Raw genomic sequence first — 13,315 nt, forward strand, 5'->3', positions numbered from 1 at the left:
GTATCCTGAGACTGAAAAAGAAAAAGCATCCCAAGTGCCTATGTTTTTAAAATGGAAGAGGATGACAATGGAAATTATACACATGTGAACAATTCATATACCCGAAAAAATAATAGGAAAAAAATAGCCACAAAATTACAAATACCTTGAAGAAAAGTGGGCACTCTGTAACAACAAGTCTGACTTGATAAAGACCAAATCTTGTTGGACTAATCTCATATGCTATTGAATGGCAGGTCAGGTAGATCAAGATGAAGCAATAGGTGAAATCTATCATGACGTTAACAAGGTTTTTGATCCTGTCCTGTAAAAAATACAATAAGCAATATGATCTGGATAAGTGAAATCTAAATTTTTTCATGAGGCATTTCTAGCACTTCCTTGAAAGATAGTGAGTGATTATGACAGACAAGTCTGATTTATGTCTATTTCATTATCTTTAGATCCCTTCTCTGGTCACCAATATCTCACTATGGGCAAATACATAAGAAATGAAACAGAAGAATTCTGGAACTTTAAGTATGAAAAAGATACAGCTATTACAAAGATACATTACTATTACCAATGATTTAATATCAACCTCTCAGTTTAACTCGAGTTTTAAGTTTTGGAGCCAGTGTTGTTTAATACTTTTAAACCAGTGATTTAAACAACCCTAACCCTTGGTCTATCAGGAATTAGGAAATCAGGAAATAGATGACCACAAAAAATATTTATTGGGCACCAATAGCATTGCTTACAATTCTTAGTACAAGCTGCCTGTTGATAATGAATACAAGTTGTCATTCGCACCTTGAAAGATTTTCAGAATTCAAAGACCCTTGCCAAATCAGAAATATCAGAAACAAATAAAATATAATACACTTTAATAGAAAAGGCGAACTCAATAAGTAAACTGAAAAAAATGTAAAAGCTTTTTATCTATCCAAAAAGTAAAAATAGATATAACTTTTTTTTTAATTTTCACAAAGTATGTTTTAAAAATATGTAATGCTTCACGAATTTGCATGTCATCCTTGCGCAAGGGCCATGCTAATCTTCTCTGTATCGTTCCAATTTTAGTATATGTGCTGCCGAAGTGAGCACTAGATATAACTTTCATAGAATACAATAAGCTTACCATGAATCAGCAATGTAGCGCTGTAGTTAAAAAAAATTGGAAAATACAAAAAATTGATACAGTATGAGGAATCATGAGATAATCATTTCACCTTATCCAGCTCTAGGCAGCCCCTCCCTTACTATATCTATTCCTGTGTTCTACATCAGAGTGCTTACTATCTGAAGAACTTGGAAAGACAAAGAGAAACAAAATTTTTAAGGCTTTAACAATAAGACCTCTCACAAGAGGTTAAGTAAACTAGGATCCTTCAGCCTGAAAAATAAAGAATTCAGGTTGATTTAATAATGACTTTCAAGCATATGAAGGAGTGTTCTTACACAACTGCAAATATGGTTATTTTCAATTTCCAATGAGAATAGCCCAGGAAACAAGAAAATAACATTACGTATGTGCAAATCAGATAAAAAGATGAATCTCTTGATAGTGAAAATAATCAAACGTTAAAATGAGCTACCTGTGTAGGTTGTATAACTTCCTCCTTTGGATGCTTTTTTAAAAAAATCAAATAGATTTTCATTGATCAGGAATGGTCTGTGTGCTCCTGCCTAAAGTGGGAGAGATGGACTCTTCAAGTCCTAAAATTCTATGATTAATCAAGGAGACATAATTATATACACCTAGTCATTTAAATTTGATAGACTGATTTTAATGGTACTTTGCACATAAACATGAGATAAGTGACATTATAGACAAAAGTGTAATTTTGGTAGAAGATTCTAGCATGAACTGAAAAGAAAATTTATAAGTATCATTAAGCCATTTAGTATAACTATTTGGACTAAAGATTATTAACTTTCAAACAAGTCATTTTAGAAATTCAGACTTAAAAATAACTGTCTACACCAGGAATTTGTAATACAGCACTGTGAATGGAAATGTTTACTTTTTTTTCCCAAAACAAGTTCACATTTTCTGTAGACAAGATTCATTTATCTAGATTTTTAAAGGCTTTAACACATAACAGTCAATAGTATAAGAATGAATGCATAATAAAGGGTAATAATACACAAAGACTACAACAGACTAACACCTGCTGCAATTTCCATCTCAAAAACAACCACTACATAAAGAAACATTATAGCTAAAGGCACTAGATTAAAAGTTCTCAAGTAAACAGATGCTTCAATTAGATTTCTCTATGGAAATAATATCTAAGAGTACCTAGCACATTGGCAGTGCATGTAGTAAGCACTCAATAAACATCTGTTGAACTGAGGAAGAGTCCTTTTAAAAGTTAACATGAAAAGAGAAACTTTGTTCAAGCGCTAAATATATCTAGTGACTTGGAACACATTTAACAAAAACCAGAAAACAAAATTTGAACCAAATTCAACATGATCAGTTCTTGGTGTGTCTATAAACTTAATTCTGAAGGAGCTTATATTGGAAAGTATTAATATGCATAAGAACTTTCATAAAAAAGCCAAAACACTGCTTGAACCCAAGTATCTGGAATCCACAAAAAGCCAATCTCTGTAACTTAAAAAACATTGTATAGCAATACTAGATCATTCAAAATTAGCAAAACTAAAAAGAAAGTTTCTAAGTGACTTTGAAAGCAAGCTAACTAAAACACTTTCATCAAGCCAACACAAATTTTACAGATAGGAATTTCACTTTTTCCTAAGTAAGAGAGGTGCTGTCCTTTGTATTTAAAATAAGTGACCAACATCAAAGTAAATTGGTTTTTACATTTCTCAGGGAATAGCTCTGAAGGCTTGAAAGTCAATAATAAAAGAAAATTGTTAGAATAACTCCAAATCTGCCTTAAAACTTAAAACTTTCCTTTATCCAAAAGGGTCTTTTAAGAAAAATCAGAGACTTGCATAAATTGAACTTGATATGTTCTTACTCACAGAGGGAAAGTGAGGGGAAGGCAGTGGAAATGCTCAGAGCCAGCCAATTTCTACAACTTGCAATTATGTTACAGAAATTTTCAAAAGTGACATCCTTAAGGACATCCTTAGTCAACATAAAACCAAAGTCTAACTTTTTATGTTTTTCCTCATATTCTATTCCATTTGAAAACATTTTAAGATAAATCATTGTGCAAGAACAAGGAGTCAGTTCCCTATTTAAATCTCTTTATACAGGTTAACTCTCTCCCTGGGCTGTCCACATTTTTCTAAACCACTTTCTCAATACTCTTCAGCTACCCAAATAACCAAATAGCAACTCCATGAATTAACTGAAACAGAATTTCTCACCATTCTCTACTTCCACAATACAGCGCTCTCAATTGAAGACAAAAGTGTATGACAATTTTGCCCAGAGCACTCGCCTCAAGTCCTCTTGGAACAATACAGCAAATACGACATTAACACCATCACACAAAACAGTCATATCCATACAGTAAATAAAAACATTTATTAAGTACCATGTTTTCCCATTACTACCAAAGAAGTTAAATGCATACTTTTCATCACTATCCTTGGGGCACCATATCATTCATACTGTGTAAGAACAAAATTAAATCAAAGTTGGCCACAACTTTTCAATAGTGCTCATAAAACCAAAAGGATTAAAGGAGCTGAATGGTGGGAGAGGATTAAAGACTCCTTGGGGGAGAAAAAGGAGGGGGGGTTCGTGGAGGCATTATAGCCTTTCTGGGGACAAAGGGACTCAACAATTTCATCCTCTCCTGTTGCTCCCCGCTCACCCAAGAATTCTGTAGACCTATTCCCTGCCCCCACCTCCTGTCTTTAGTTCTCACCCTTGCTTCTAAATTCTCTTTACCCCTTTCACTCACCATGGTTTTCTTCTGCATCAGCAGCTCCCTATCCCATTCCATTTCCTCTCAATGACCACTAAAGTTTTTGTACCCTGAGCCCTCCAGAGCTTCTGGAACATCCTCTACATAGGACAGTTAATCCCCATCCCTGTTCCTTTTCTCCAAGGTCTGTATCTACCTAGGCTCCATTTGCCTCCCTTCAACCAATTTCCCCCTCTTTTTATCTCACTTCCAGTTCTGCTCCCCATCTCTCTCAATTCACCTATCTCCTTAAACTACTACTTCCTTATCACCTCTTATCTACTAAATCCCTACAACTTTTACCTCCTCACCACCTAAACTTACTTACTTAGCCCTAACTCTTAACTTGGCTTTTATTTATTTATTTCCCATCTTCCCTACAAAAGCCTCCCTGCAGTTCTTAGCTTTTCTCAATGGCAGCCTTTCACTGCCCTGATTTTAAGGCTATCTCAACCAATCTATTCACCTGCACTGCCCTTTACACCCAGTTCTTACTCTCTCCATTCTCCTATCTCTCAAGCTTAGTTTCTCCCCTACAGTGTCAGACATTGCCCCATGACTACTTCACCTGTCATTTCCACCACACTAAAAATCCTGGTTTTCCTCCCTCGATTTCTAAGCTATACCACCCTCCTTCAATACCCTTAAAACCCATCTCCCTCCTTCTTTGGGCTTGTATCCCGGGCTCCCTTCTCAAACCCTGTCTTCTCTGCTTCTCTGATCACCTTTCTCTACTGAATGCCATTTCCTTCCCTCTTTGATTTCCTCCCTGATCTGATCCTCTTTCTCTCCTAAATCCAATCTTCCTTCCTCATTGGGATTCCCCCCCTGCCTCCAAGCCTTCAACCTAAAACATGGTTTCCCTGACTCTCTTCTTTATCTTGCTTCTCAGCCTCCTCTAAATCCCTTCTCCCTCCTACCCACCAGGAGCCCTTATCCTACCTCCAAACCCTATTTCCCTCCCTCATTCTGATTTCCTTTCCTTCTAAACCCCAGCTCATTGCCCCACGGCCCCTCCACCTCCTTCAATCCTATTTCACTCCCCCCATGGATATCCCCTCTCTCCACAATCCCATCTCTGCTCTCATTACCAGCTCGCACCAAGCCTTCATTAAAAATTGGTCTCCGTTCCCCTCTCTCTGCCTTATTTCTGCCCTTCCCCTCACATTTGCCCAAACCCTATCTCCCTCCTCCAGCACCCGTTTCCTAGTCACACTCATCAGTGGACTCTTTCACCCCCTCTCCCTGGACCCCCCATTCCACTTCTTCATGCCCCTTCTATTTCAAACTCTCAATGCACACCCTTTTCCCCGCTGCACCCTTCCCCCATTCCAGACCTCCCCCAAGCTACCCCCCCTCGGCACGCCCCCTCCCCCATTCTCTCCCCCACCCGCCCCGCCCCCTCCCGGCCGCCTCCCCTCCCCCCACCCCACGTTGTTCCCTCGCTCAGAGGCGCGCGCCGTCTTTGTCGCCCCCTCACCCGGTGTGTGCATTTTGTGTGTGTGTGTGTTTTTTGGGGGGGACGCCGGTGGGGTAAGGACTCCTGTCCCCGCCCCCTGAGTCCCAGGCTGGGCTTCCCCTGTCTTCGTCTCGGTGAGTGTGTCCCCCCCGCCACCGCCGCCCCCTGGCGCTGCCCTCATTTACCGCTTCTTCCACCTCCCCCGGCACCCCCCCCTCCTTTTCCCACCCCCCTCTATTTACCGCCATCATCAGCACGCGCGAGCTGTCACCGGAGCGCGAGACAACCGAACGACCCGGCTCCGCCCCCTCCCCGCCCATTGGCCCAGCCCGCCCGGGCCCCGCCCCACCCGGCCCTGCAGTGCGCCAACAGCGCAGCGCTCAGACCCCGGGGCCCCCCTCCCACCCCACCCCCGGCCCCCGCCCAGCACCAAATGTACTCTTCTACGGATTCTCGCGCCGCCAACGGCGCAGCGAGGAGGGTCAGCCGCCAACGCTCGGCGGCTGCCTCGAGGCTGGCGTAAAGGACGGCGGCGTAGTGGGGCTTTTGTGAATCGCGGGGAGAAGTTTGGTTGAGTCACAAGAGGGTAAAAATGAGGGTTTCCAGACAAAGAGACTCTTAAAGGTACAGAGTCCCGTTGCATGCCCCGCCTCCTTAAAGGGCCAGCGCCCCTTTTTCTTTCCCCACCCTACACTCTTCCTCTTGAAAATCAGAGACAGTTGGAACCTGGAATTCCTCAGTTTTCTGCGGTCTTCAAGAGACAGACACATTTTCCTCATCTTCGATTAACCTGCCCTACTTTTGCTGCAGTAAACTGGATTTGGGGTCAGAAGCCATGGGTTTGAATCCTGGCTCTGTAACCTCCAAACTGTGTGACCTTGGATAAGTCACCTAATCTCTGTTCCTCAGCTTCCCCGTGGGTGAAGAAATGTGAAATTCGAGCTTGGACCAGATGATCTACACTGTTTCTTCTAGCCTTCAAACTCTCCCTGACTTTTTCTTTCTTTGGTGTAGGGAAGACCCTGGTGAAAAAACTTCAGCCTACATTCTTGGAGAATTAGTTGCCTGTTCCACTGGGGTTAGGTGATTTATCCAGTCCCACAACCAGCTAAAGGAGGGACTTAAACCCGGGTCATCAAAGGCCAGCTCTAGCCACTAAGCCAGGTGGCATAGTGACCAGAGGTCTAGAATTGGAATCAGGAAGAGTCGAATCTGGTTCCTGTTTCAGACACTCAGTAGCTATGTGACCTTGGGCAAGCCATGTCACCTCTGGGCCTCAGGTTTTTCATCTGTAAAATGAGGGTGTTGTGAAGATCAAATGAAGTGACACAAGTAAGTCAATCTGCAAACCTTAAAGCACTATATAATAGCTAAAAAATATTGTAAGCCATTTACCTCCTGAAAACCAAGGAATTGCCAAAGAAAATTGGCAAAAGAAGCTACTCTGGCTGAAAAGCAGAAAATGTCCATTACTGTTGGCTGTGCCACTGACATCCCCCAAGCTGTTTTGTTTCCCCTCTAAGGAATGTGTTAAGTTTTAGAGGGTCAAAAAGTGGGAGATGGAGAAGTCAAATGGGTAGTTCCTGTATCCATACAATCTTCTAATGACAAGGGCCAAAAGACTACACGAAAGAATATAGAGTACAGCCTAAAAGAGTCAAACTATTTCTTAGCTCCTCCCTATTTCACAAGTGAGAACTAGTAGCACTCCATGACCTCAGAGGATCAGCATCAAAAAAAAAAAAAAAATGAAAGGACCCCTTCCCTCTAATTGCAACCAAAGGAGAAAAAAGCAACAAGACATACATAAGAATAAGGGAAAGAAACAACACATGTACAACTACTTCTAACTGTACAGATTCACAAATATATATTCAAGTGAGGAGAAGACAGATGTATATATGTTACCACAGAGCATAGTCTGAGAAACTTGCCTGAAGATGGTCATCCTTTTAAGTTTTGAAGAGGAGGGACATGATTTGATGGAAGACACCAAACCATTAGTTTGGGAAGGGTCCTGCTTAACAGCAGAATATTAAAACTAGAAGAGATCTGAGATCATCTCTAATACATCTCCTTCATTTTAGAGGTAAGGAAACTAACAACCCTTCAAAGTTGAACTTATTTGTCCAAGGTCACAACTAATGAATAGCAGTGCTGGAATTCAAACCTAGTGAGATACTTGAATCAATGAAGTCAGGAGTGATGAGGGCTGTATTAGGGTAGTAGCTCTGTGAGTGAAGAGAAGGGGATGAATAGACGTTATGAGGCAGAAGTGGAAATCAATGTCTTTTTGATTCCAAGTTCCTTGCTATTTCCTATGGACCACAAAAATATTTCTAGTCAGTCAGCAAGAATTTAATAAGAATTTAATATGTGCCAAGCACTGTAGATACACAGTAAGGAAAAACCACAATCATTGCCTCAATGAGCTCACATTCTAATGAAGGAGACTACATGCAAAAACTCTGGTCTTAGATGAGAAATAGAGTAAATGGAAGGTAATCTCAGAGGAAAGTTACTGGAGGTGTAAACTGGGGGTAAGACCTCCTGTAGAAAGTGAGATTTGATCTGGAGAATCTAGAAGACAGGGATGGGAAGGGACAGAATTCTAGTTAGTACAAAGGCATGGAGTTAGAATAATGTCATATATGATAACAGCAAGGCGGTCAGTATGCCTAGATCAGTGTGTGGAGAGGAGTCAAATAAAAGACTGGAAAAGTAGGAAGGGTCCAGGTTAAATATCAAAGACTTTATATTTGATTCTAAACGTAATTAGAGAATCACAAGAGTTTGAGTATGAAGGTGACATCTTCAGACTTGTACTTTAAGAAAATAATTTTGGAAGCTGAATGGAGGCTGGGTGGGCTATGGCAATATTCCAGGCAAGAGGTTCCAAGGATCTTTATTATATTGGTGGCTGAGTGAAGACAATGGAATGTATAGGATAGATGTTCAAAAGTAGAAATGACAAAATTTGCTAAGAGAACTGATATAAGGGATGAATGATAGGAGTCAAAGCTGACTAAGATTGAGAGGCTGGGGTGACAGAATGATGAAGCTCTCAACAATTATAGGAAAGCAAGAAACTGTTTACAGCAAGTGTCTCTGATAAAGGCCTTATTTCTAAACTATATAGGGAACCGAGTCAAATTTGTAAAAATATGAGCCATTCCCCAATTGATAAATGGCCAGAGGATATGAACAGGTGGTTTTCAGAAGAAATCAAGGCTATCAATAGTCACATGAAAAAGTGCTCTCCACTACTGATTAGAGAAATGCAAATTAAAAGAACTCTGGGGCACCATCTTAAACCTATCGACCATTCTGGTTTTTTTTTTCTTTTTCTTTTCTTGTTTTTTTTTTTGCAGGGCAATGAGGATTAAGTGACTTGCCCAGGGTCACACAGCTAGTGTCAAGTGTCTGAGGCTGGATTTGAACTCAGGTCCTCCTGAATCCAGGGCCAGTGCTTTATCCACTGCACCACCCAGCTGCCCTGCTCCAACCATTCTGGAAATAAATTTGGACCTATGCCCAAAGGTTTATTAAACTGTTCATACCCTTTAACCAGTAATACCACTAATAGGTGTGTATCCCAGCGAGATGAAAGATAAAGAAAAAGATTCTATATGTACAAAAATATTTATTGCAGCTCTTTTTGTGATGGCAAAGAATTGGACATTGAGGGGATGCCCATCAATTGGGGAATGACAGAACAAGTTGTGGCATATGAATGTAATGGAATACTTTTGTACTATAAGAAATGGTGAGCAGGAAGATTTCAGAAAAACCTGGAAAGACTTACATGAACTAATGCTGAGTGAAGTGAGCAGAAGCAGGAGAACATTGTACACAGTAACAGCCACATTGTGTGATGATCAGTTGTGATAAACTTAGCTCTTCTCAGCAGTGCAATGATCCAAGACAATTCCAAAAGACTCATGATGGAAAGTGTTCTCCACATCCAGAAAAGAACTATGGAATCTGAATGCAGATTGATGCTTATTATTTTCACTTTTGTTGTTGTTTTTTGTTTTTTCTTTCTTGTGGTTTTCCTTTTTGTTCTGATTCTTCTTTCACAAGATGACTAATGTGGAAATATGTTTAACATGATTGAATGTATATGACATCAGATTGCTTGCTGTCTTGGAGGGTGGGGAGCATGGAGGGAGAAAAATTTGCAACTCAAAATCTTACCAAAATGAATGTTGAAAACTATCTTAACATGTAATTGGAAAAAACACTATTAAGGAAAAACGTAACAGAAATATTTAATGAAACAAATTTTTAAATAGTATGAAATTTTTAAAAATCTTTTTATGTTTGAGGAATAATATTAATGAAACATTTTTAAATAGTATGAAATTTTTAAAAATCTTTTTATGTTTTTTTAAGGAATAATATGAAATGTTTAGAGGAGTTTTTTTCTTACAACAACTCTGAATATTATTGTCCCCATTTTATAGATGAGAAAACTGAAACTTAGAAAGATTATGTGGTTTATCCTGGGGTCACAGAACTAGCAAATTCTACAACAGAGACTCAAAACCAGTTCTCCCAACTCTAAGACCAGTCTTCTTCCCACTGTATCACAGCTGCCAGCTCAATCTTCAGATGCTTTCATTTGATTTATGAAGTGACTGGAAGGGGAAAAAAATGACTAGAAGCCACTGAAGGATTGTAAGAAGCAAGTGGTATGATAATACTCTAGAAAAACAAGTCTCATTACTCTGGATGAAAAAGACTCAATACAAGGTGAGGGAAAAGACAGGGAGAATAGCCAAGAAGAGGCTATCTGACGTCATTCAAGTGTAAGGTGATTAAATGGACCAAAAGTCAGGGGAAACAGGCTGAAGGAGGAATTCAAAGGAAAAACTAGCAGGATTTAGAAAAAGACAAGATGTGAAAATCTCCAAGTTGATTAGCAAGTGACAAGGAAGATGAATTTGAGGGCTATAGACTGGTGAGGAAACACTGAACCTTGTTTATGATACAACAAATGTCAGGGAGGCAACATTTTTGTCATGATCTTAATAAGTTCTAGTTACTGACAGCTCAGTCTTTTCTTTCAGGCTGTTGGAGGATAGATAAAACATCCCAATACAGCAAGTGCCATTATAAAGTCTGGTCAAGTAGAATAAACTTATCTCCATATTCCAGCAGACAACCCAGACCAAGAGTGAGTGATACAAGGTTAGAATGAATTATCTAGTCAACAAATATCTCCTCCATCCAGCTTCTTCATATAAAACTAATTATAACAAAGGGAATTATTTTCTTTGAAGTGGGTGGGGTGGGAAGCAGGTTTTTATTATTCCTGTCATCGAGAACCAATGGCCTCTCCTCTACCCCTCAACATCCAACCTATCGACCAAGCCACAATCACAACCATCACCTTCCAACAGATTCAAGATCAAGTGAAACATCACTGTAGCCACCCATATATGCATCTGTATGGTTTTTATGCTCTTCAAAGCACTTTCTAGCCTCCAAGTTAGTAATAAAGCTAGTGACTAGAATTCAGGTTCTCTCTCATTCCAGTAATCTCTCTTCAATGGTGACTTAAGATAATGGAAAAATAATCTGGAGTCAGAGGACCTAGACCCAAATTCCATCTCTACTTATAACCTGTGTGACCTTGGGGGAGTTACCTCTCTGAGCTTCATCTTCATGTCAAATGAAGGGATTTGTCTAGATCTATAAAGTCCCTTCCAACTTTGAGTCTCATGATCCTATAATGTCTAAGAAGAATGTAAGCTTCTTGAGGACAGAACCATGTCATTATTTACTTTGTATCCCCAATTTCTAGCACAGTGGCATGTCAGGTACCTGATAAATGTTTGAATTTCCATTTCTCCCTTACTATATGATCTTCCAAGCTTGGCTTTGGGACAGATCATAGCTGTCTCTCATGATCTCCAATGACATTTAACAGTCTCCAGTGAGGTGCCTCCATCAATCAATATTAAGTGCTTACTATGTTGCCTGGCACTTTGCTAAGTGTTAGGGATACAAAAAGAGGCAAAAGACAGTCCCTGTCCTCAAGAAGCTTACAATCTAATGGATCGATTTCAGAGAATCATACTATTGTCTTAAAATTCCAAGAGAACATTTTAATTCATTTTAATCTTTTAAAAAAGTAAATACCATGGGAGAATAATAGTGTTATAGTGAGAAATAAAATGGATAATATATTCCCCCAAAATTTAGTAATCCCCTAAAAGCTTTCATGCATTTCTATTCACTTAGTAATTTTACTATCCAGACTTTAGGAACTAGATTTCTGTTTCAATCATCAGATTTAGGAGACTATGAATGGGATTTTTCTATTAGGACAGAATTTTACTCTACCAATACAACTCATGTAGTTTGTCATAATGGAATTTTACCTGTCTCGACATTAAATAATAGTTAATATTTATACAGCACATGAATTTTACAAAACATTTTTCCCACAATAAGCTTGTCAGGAAGGAAGTACAAATATTATTACCCCTATTATAGAAATAAGGATACTGAAGCTCAGAAAGGTCAGGAGAGTTGCCTTAAGTCGAACATCGAGGAATTTTCAGTTAGTCATTTAGAGCTAATCACAGGTCTTCTAACTCCTAAGCTAGTAGTTCTGCTAGTGATTGTCGGGACACCACTCACATTGTCTCATCCATCTCATATTTTGGCCATGCTCTGAAAGCAGATGGGTATTTCTAAAGGCAGATGGATTAATTTAAATTTCTGAAAACCCAAGGTAGGTACTACCTAACCACTTTTCAGAGGAACTATTTCACTTTGGTTTTGTTTTTGCAGGGCAATGAGGGTTAAGTGACTTGCCCAGGGTCACACAGCTAGTTAAGTGTCAAGTTTCTGAGGCTGGATTTGAACTCAGGTCCTCCTGAATCCAAGGCCAGTGCTTTATCCACTGCACCACCTAGCTGCCCTCATTTTTTTTTTAAAACTTTGTTTCCCCTGGCATACAGCAAGCACTTGATAAATAGTAGAAAATAACTGTATCCTGAGAGCTCAGCACAGTGCTTTCCACATAGTAAGTACTTAATATATGCTTGCTTCATTCAACAAATCTGCCACTTTGGCTTTCTCTTCCTCCACTGGCTGTTCTCCCTTTCACACTCCAGCCTTCAAAGCAAAAACAAATTATTTTCCCAGTCAGTATGCTACCCTCAAGTTTCAAATTCAAGGTGGAAATGAGTGAACAGGTTTGTTCTTGTCTTTGGTTGTCTTGCAGTTAGGAAGACGAGTACACAGGCACGTGGAGAGGGGACCTTCTGTGGGGGTTAGCCCTACATCTACTCCATCTCCCCCCCACCAGAGAAATTTTTCAAACGGGAATAGGACTAACATTCCCATAAAGCAAAATTGTGGAATTCCGGGGCATAAATAAATGAGAGCCTCATGTCTAAAGCACTCATAGGGCAAGAAAAAGGAAAGTTGATGGATCACTGGATTCAGAGTTGAAGGGTCCCTTAGATACCAACCTCATCATACAAATGGGGAAACTGAATCAAAGAAAGGTGAAGCAATTTTCCCAAGCTAGTGAGGGGCAATAATCAGGATTCAAAACTAGGTTCCAATCCAACCCCGGGGCTGACTCTAGGAGGCCCCTAGAGCTCAGACTTCACCCAGAGCACAAAACAGTAGTAAGGGACAAGCAATGAGGGCCATTTTCAAAAAATGTTTTATAAATGCGCCTATTTTTAACATCCGAAAATTCCAGGGTCCATCCCAAATAAGTATTCAGTTTTCTGTGTGATTTTTAATCCCAATGTGTCGGGTCCTTCTATGTACAATGAGAGTGTTGACCTAGACATAACTAAATGATCTTTAAGGTTCCCTCCCCAGTCTGACATTCGGTGATTCTGAGAGGTCGAATGTGATCTGGGGCACACAAAAGGCACGCAATTTTCATAAACCAGGTAGTGGAGGAATTGTTAGTGGGATCTCTGCAGGTAGTGGAATTAATACCAAC

General features: G+C 39.8%; 1 protein-coding gene and 1 non-coding gene across 4 annotated transcripts in view; both read right to left on the reverse strand.

Moving 5' to 3' along the window:
- USP49 (ubiquitin specific peptidase 49) overlaps window positions 1-5,634 on the reverse strand; it is a 135,527-nt gene extending 129,893 nt beyond the window's left edge. For 2 of the 3 annotated variants that reach the window (XM_043962757.1, XM_043962756.1), the window contains exons 1-2: window positions 1,578-5,125; window positions 146-304 (exon numbers count right to left, since the gene is read on the reverse strand). The gene's annotated coding sequence lies outside the window, so the exon portion shown is untranslated. Of the gene's footprint in view, window positions 1-145; window positions 305-1,577; window positions 5,126-5,576 lie in introns of those variants that run through there. The other variant, XM_043962758.1, reaches the window with a different exon arrangement.
- Window positions 980-1,086, reverse strand: LOC122726858. The gene has a single exon (XR_006352852.1). It is a non-coding gene; the product is annotated as a U6 spliceosomal RNA (small nuclear RNA).
- Window positions 5,635-13,315: the final 7,681 nt, after the last annotated feature.

This window comes from Dromiciops gliroides, chromosome 4 (genome assembly GCF_019393635.1).
Source record: "Dromiciops gliroides isolate mDroGli1 chromosome 4, mDroGli1.pri, whole genome shotgun sequence".
Lineage (NCBI taxonomy): Eukaryota > Metazoa > Chordata > Mammalia > Microbiotheria > Microbiotheriidae > Dromiciops > Dromiciops gliroides.